Below are 6,928 nucleotides of genomic sequence, written 5' to 3' on the forward strand. Positions count from 1 at the left end.
GTACTGGATCTGCTTCAATAACAGTTCCATGTTTTCATATACTTCTTTCATGTGTGGCACATAGTCAACAAGTGCTGAACGTTGTATATTGCCATTGTGTAATGAGACAGCCTTGAGGGTTAACAATGATGAATCAGTAAGGAGATGTTGTTCAAGTGAGTTATGCTCACAATGCAAAGCTGTGGAAAAAACAATTTCAGTAAGGAAAACAAAGTTGTCAACCATGTAAAGAAATTTGTTAAGTCGTCTTGGCAGTTTCAAAAGACAGATATTTTGTATCTGGTGATAGCAAACACCACCCTTGCAGTTTTGAACCCAGGAGTTCTGCTTGATTGTGACAAATCCAGGTCCCTGACCAGGTCATTTAATTCTGAATGTGTTATGAGATGAGACTCACCAGTTCAAAATCCAAATCACTAACTGTCTATGCCTGGCTGGTGCATTGCAGCATCTTCATATGTTTCATGTAAGCTCCATTGTCTCTGTAGTGGCAAATTGTCATCATGTGGCACTGATATCATGGCAGACTGGGATATTTAATTGATTTCTGATTTTTAGCAGAGAAACCAGTGACATTAGTTAGGAGTAAGTCTATGATATCATCATTTTGTTCTCATCATATCACCAGGACAGCAAAGAGGCATTGGCTTCTGAGTTCTAAGCCAAGCTCTAAGATGAACAGCAAATCTTGCACAACAAATAAGAGGAGCCCATACCTTGTCTTAATTGCCAGTTTTACAACCCAACTTCATATGCTTTCTTATGTTCAGTCATGGTGCATGTTTGAGAATTAACCATGTACTTGCCACATACCCTGTTTCTCCCAAAATAAGACATCCTCTGATAATAAGTCCAATTGGGCTTTTGAGCACATGGCAATATGGCCAAGTGCTTATTTCAGGGTTCAAAAAATATAAAATGGTCTTATTTTCGGGGAAACATGGTAAACGTATCATGGCTCTTCCAACATTAGCAATCATCCTACAGTAAGTCTATAACTGGGTTACTCTTTATTTAAATTCATGTACATTGGCAATGCTATGCCTTGAAACAATCACACCAAAATATATGGAAACTGATATCAACAAAATGAGTAGCATCTGTTCATGTGAGTTGCTTTTATAAGCAGCATCCATCCAGCCCAAGCATGCCTAGGCCTGTACAAACTATCTATTCCATAAATTTATACAACATGCCCTGAATGCATGCCTCTACATGTATGAACTACACAAAGCTTCTTATAATGCAAGCAAATATTAGTAAACTTAAAATGTAGGAAACTACAAAACCAGATTTCTATAAAAAGGTATGTGACAGGTTAAAATTACAGGATATTTTCATGATTAACAGCTAAAAATCTATAAGATAAACCCAAAAATGTTCAAGAAACAAAGTCTTTGTTTTCTGGTGTTCATTGTTACTTGGTTTTGATCAAATTATTATTTTTTATTATTTGTATTGTTTTAATTCTGGTGTATGATAGAATTGTAACTGCTTATAGTTTGCATTCAATTGGATAATTAAATAAAATAAATATACAGGTAGTCCTTGACATGCAACAGTTTATTTAGTGACCTTTCAAAGTTAAAATGGCACTGAAAAAAGTGACATATGACCTTTTTTCACTTACCACCTCATGGGGATGCAGCATCCCCATGGTCATGTGATCAAAATTCAGCCACTTGGCAACTGGTTCATATGTATGAGGGTTGCAGTTTCTCTCAGTCATGTGATCCCCTTTTGCGACCTGACAAGGAAAGTCAGTGGGCAAACCAGATTCACATATGGCAACTAATTTAACAACTGCAGTGATTCACTTAACAACTGTGGCAAGAAAGGTCATAAAACGGGGCAAAATTTACTTAAGTGTCTTGCTTAGTAACAAATTTTGGGCTCAATTGTCATAAGTTGAGGACTACTTCTACTTCTATAGAACCAGTAGTAAAACCGGTGGGAGGCTTTGCCCACCTGCCACAATATCATTATGGGTCATCTGCGCGTGCGCAAAAGAGCACGCACACGCACAAGTAAAGCAAGCGCACACATGCGCTCCCACTGCGAACTGACAGCAAAGGTAAGTAGAACCCACCCCTGGACTACTTGTATTGAATATAACAAAGATTTGAAAAACTGATGAATTCTGTCTTTAATAGTAAAACAAAAATAGGAAAAATAAATTAGTTAGGGAAACAGGAATGGCAAAATAAAAAATAAATTTTATCAAGCAGAAGATATTCATGCAACTTTGAATTGAAAAGATTAAGTTACGCACCAACAACTGCATTTTAAGGAACTGCTGATTCAGTTCTACAGAGGAATTATTGAGTCTGTCATTTGCACCTCTATAACTGTCTGGTTCGGTTCTGCAGCCCAACAAGAAAAACACAGACTTCAGAGGATAATTAGAACTGCAGAAAAAATAATTGCTACCAACCTGCCTTCCATTGAGGACCTGTATACTGCACGAATCAAGAAGAGGGCCATGAAAATTGTTATGTATTCTTGTATGTACCTTTAAATATTTGGGCGGGAAATCAGCACGTTGCTGATTGGACGAAGCCGCCAGTAGAACTGTATAAAAGGAGAGGTTTTTCCCCCAGCCTGTTGCTGGGTTCACCCTATATTAAAGAGCTGTTGTCACTACCCTGGTCTCCAGCCTCGTTACTTCCAGAACTTAACACTGGCGACGAAGGTGGGATCTCGAGGCTAAGGAGAACCAGAACCGAGCTGAAGCACGATAGACCCGAACCCAGCAAACACAGGGCAGAAAAGCGGAGATGGCCAGTTACACTCCGCCCGCGCCGTTTGACCCGGCTAAAGAGAAATGGGGAACGTATATGACCCGTTTCGAAAGCTTTCTAGAAGCCAACGAACTGCAAGGAGTTCCAGATAACCGCAAAAGGGCTTATTTCTTAAGCCACTGTGGTCCTGAGGTCATTGATATCGCGGAAGCCCTGGCAGAGCCAACGCCCGTTACAATCGGTGTCGTGGCCAACTCTACAGACTTTACTAAAAACCACTGCACCAACGCCGTCCAAATAAATGCGGCGGTTTGAATTGGAGAGCGAAGGCAGATGGAGGGCGAATCCGCCGGTGACTACATGGCCGCCCTAAGGAAGCGTCAAGGACTGCGGATACCGCGACCTAGACGAGGTGCTCTCGAGCAACTCATCCGAGGGGTCAGAGACATCCGTTTGCGGCGGCTGCTAGCAAAGAGCAACCTAACGCTGGCCAACGCCTGGACGAAGCCAGAGCACATGAAATGTCCACCCAAGCGGCGGAGACACTGCAAAAGCCTGTCCCACCAAAGGCGAGCGAAGCCAACTCCAGTGCACCAGGAGGAGGTTCAGACCGAATCCGACGGTGAAGATGAGGAAGGGTCTGCCGAACCGAGAAACGCGACAAAGGGGACCGAGACGAATGCGGAAGCTGCGGTGGTCAACACCAGCGCCAACGCTGCAAGTTTAAGGACGCGACATGTCGGCGGTGCGGGAAGAAAGGGCACCTAGCTCAAGTTTGTCGAGCGCCCAACCTTCCCGCCGAAAATTCAAATCGCCAATCAGAGCGCGGAATCGGCAAGGCGACCGCGATTGGCTCAAACAAAAAGGCGCGGATTCAAACCAATGGCAAGTGACTTATGAACATTTTTCAGAGTTACGACCATTACAGCATTTCCATGGTCATGTGATTTACATTCGGATGCTTGACAACTGACTCTCATTTATGACAGTTGCAGTGTCCTGGGGTCACATGATCACCTTTTGCAAACTTCTGACAAGCAGTCAATGGGGATACCAGGTTCTCTTAACAACTGTTAGTAATTTAAAAAGTGCAGTGATTCACTTAACAAATGTGACAAGAAATGGGGTGAAACTCACTTAACAAATTTCTCACTTAGCAACCTAAATTTGAGGCCTAAATTGTGGTAGTAAGTCAAGGATTTCTTGTACCTATAAGCTCCTATTATCCTCCATTTAATTTCCTTTTTATATTTCAAAATCATAGTATTTTCCCACTTGTGTTCTTCTCTTTTATGAGCTGTTTCAAAGCCTAACTAGAGAAGAACATATTGCAAATTGTCCTTGATTAATGAGTGTTTATTTGCTTATTAAAATTAGAAGACAAATCTCTAACCAAATTTCCATGAAAACAATAAAATTAGTCAGCTGCTACCGGTCATTTTTTGAAAACTTGCATATTGTCCTATTCTGACTAGGTTATCTGAATAAGAGTCTTTGGAAGTAAGGTATTGTACTTCCATAAATGGTGTTCACTAATGTATATACTTCAAATGCTAACTTTTCCAAAAGTTCTATTTTTCTTTTTTACACTTGTAATTTTTCCCATTAGAGGAAATGGTTGTTTTCCAGTTGGTGTTTATATTTTTTTCCCCACCTAGATGGCAGTAGCTAGTCAATTATAGTCAACCTTGAAAAAGCTAAGTGAGATTCTGAGTACCTAAATGGGAGTCTACCAGGATAATTCCAGAGATTTAGGCTAGACTAATAGATTAAAAAGAAAAAAGCAGTGGCCTTTTTCCTATTGTTACCTACCTACAATAAGCTTAACTTTTGATGGAAAAGTTAAACTAGTCACTGATTGCTACAATTGGTAAACTTTATTCAAGAAATATGACAGCTTCTTTCCCTCTCCCATCTTAAAAAAGTTATTCATGAATAGAAGTAACTATAGAAGTTGTTACTAACTTCCAACAATCTCCAAGGTCCCTTCCATCTCATGTTATTCTGTTAAATTCAATGGGGAAACCAGATGCACTTAAACATATTACTAGCTTAACAATTGCAGTGATTTACTTAACAACTGAAAGGATGTAAAATGGAATAAAAGTCTCTTAACAAATGTCTCACTTAGCAACAGAAATTTTGCACTCACTTGTGGTTGTAAGTCAAAGACTAACTGTACTTCATATATCTGGGCTGCACTTTAAGCAGCCAGAGCCATTTTAGATCTCCAGCTACATTCCAGTTGTACTCACTGGATCTGCTTCAATAACAGTTCCATGTTTTCATATACTTCTTTCATGTGTCGCACATAGACAACAAGTGCTGAACGTTGTATATTGCCATTGTGTAATGAGACAGCCTTGAGGGTTAACAATGATGAATCAGTAAGGAGATGTTGTTCAAGTGAGTTATGCTCACAATGCAAAGCTGTGGAAAAAACAATTTCAGTAAGGAAAACAAAGTTGTCAACCATGAAAAGAAATTTGTTAAGTCGTCTTGGCAGTTTCAAAAGACAGATATTTTGTATCTGGTGATAGCAACACCACCCTTGCAGTTTTGAACCCAGGAGTTCTGCTTGATTGTGACAAATCCAGGTCCCTGACCAGGTCATTTAATTCTGAATGTGTTATGAGATGAGACTCACCAGTTCAAAATCCAAATCACTAACTGTCTATGCCTGGCTGGTGCATTGCAGCATCTTCATATGTTTTCATAAGCTCCATTGTCTCTGTAGTGGCAAATTGTCATCATGTGGCACTGATATCATGGCAGACTGGGATATTTAATTGATTTCTGATTTTTAGCAGAGAAACCAGTGACATTAGTTAGGAGTAAGTCTATGATATCATCATTTTGTTCTCATCATATCACCAGGACAGCAAAGAGGCATTGGCTTCTGAGTTCTAAGCCAAGCTCTAAGATGAACAACAAATCTTGCACAACAAATAAGAGGAGCCCATACCTTGTCTTAATTGCCAGTTTTACAACCCAACTTCATATGCTTTCTTATGTTCAGTCATGGTGCATGTTTGAGAATTAACCATGTACTTGCCACATACCCTGTTTCTCCCAAAATAAGACATCCTCTGATAATAAGTCCAATTGGGCTTTTGAGCACATGGCAATATGGCCAAGTGCTTATTTCAGGGTTCAAAAAATATAAAATGGTCTTATTTTCGGGGAAACATGGTAAACGTATCATGGCTCTTCCAACATTAGCAATCATCCTACAGCAAGTCTATAACTGGGTTACTCTTTATTTAAATTCATGTACATTGGCAATGCTATGCCTTGAAACAATCACACCAAAATATATGGAAACTGATATCAACAAAATGAGTAGCATCTGTTCATGTAAGTTACTTTTATAAGCAGCATCCATCCAGCCCAAGCATGCCTAGGCCTGTACAAACTATCTGTTCCATAAATTTATACAACATGCCCTGAATGCATGCCTCTACATGTATGAACTACACAAAGCTTCTTATAATGTAAGCAAATATTAGTAAACTTAAAATGTAGGAAACTACAAAACCAGATTTCTATAAAAAGGTATGTGACAGGTTAAAATTACAGGATATTTTCATGATTAACAGCTAAAAATCTATAAGATAAACCCAAAAATGTTCAAGAAACAAAGTCTTTGTTTTCTGGTGTTCTTACTTGGTTTTGATCAAATTATTATTTTTTATTATTTGTATTGTTTTAATTCTGGTGTATGATAGAATTGTAGCTGCTTATAGTTTGCATTCAATTGGATAATTAAATAAAATAAATATACAGGTAGTCCTTGACATGCAACAGTTTATTTAGTGACCTTTCAAAGTTAAAATGGCACTGAAAAAAGTGACATATGACCTTTTTTCACTTACCACCTCATGGGGATGCAGCATCCCCATGGTCATGTGATCAAAATTCAGCCACTTGGCAACTGGTTCATATGATCCCCTTTTGCGACCTGACAAGGAAAGTCAGTGGGCAAACCAGATTCACATATGGCAACTAATTTAACAACTGCAGTGATTCACTTAACAACTGTGGCAAGAAAGGTCATAAAACGGGGCAAAATTTACTTAAGTGTCTTGCTTAGTAACAAATTTTGGGCTCAATTGTCATAAGTTGAGGACTACTTCTACTTCTATAGAACCAGTAGTAAAACCGGTGGGAGGCTTTGCCCACCTGCC

The sequence above is a fragment of the Ahaetulla prasina genome, chromosome 7 (genome assembly GCF_028640845.1).
Source record: "Ahaetulla prasina isolate Xishuangbanna chromosome 7, ASM2864084v1, whole genome shotgun sequence".
NCBI lineage: Eukaryota > Metazoa > Chordata > Lepidosauria > Squamata > Colubridae > Ahaetulla > Ahaetulla prasina.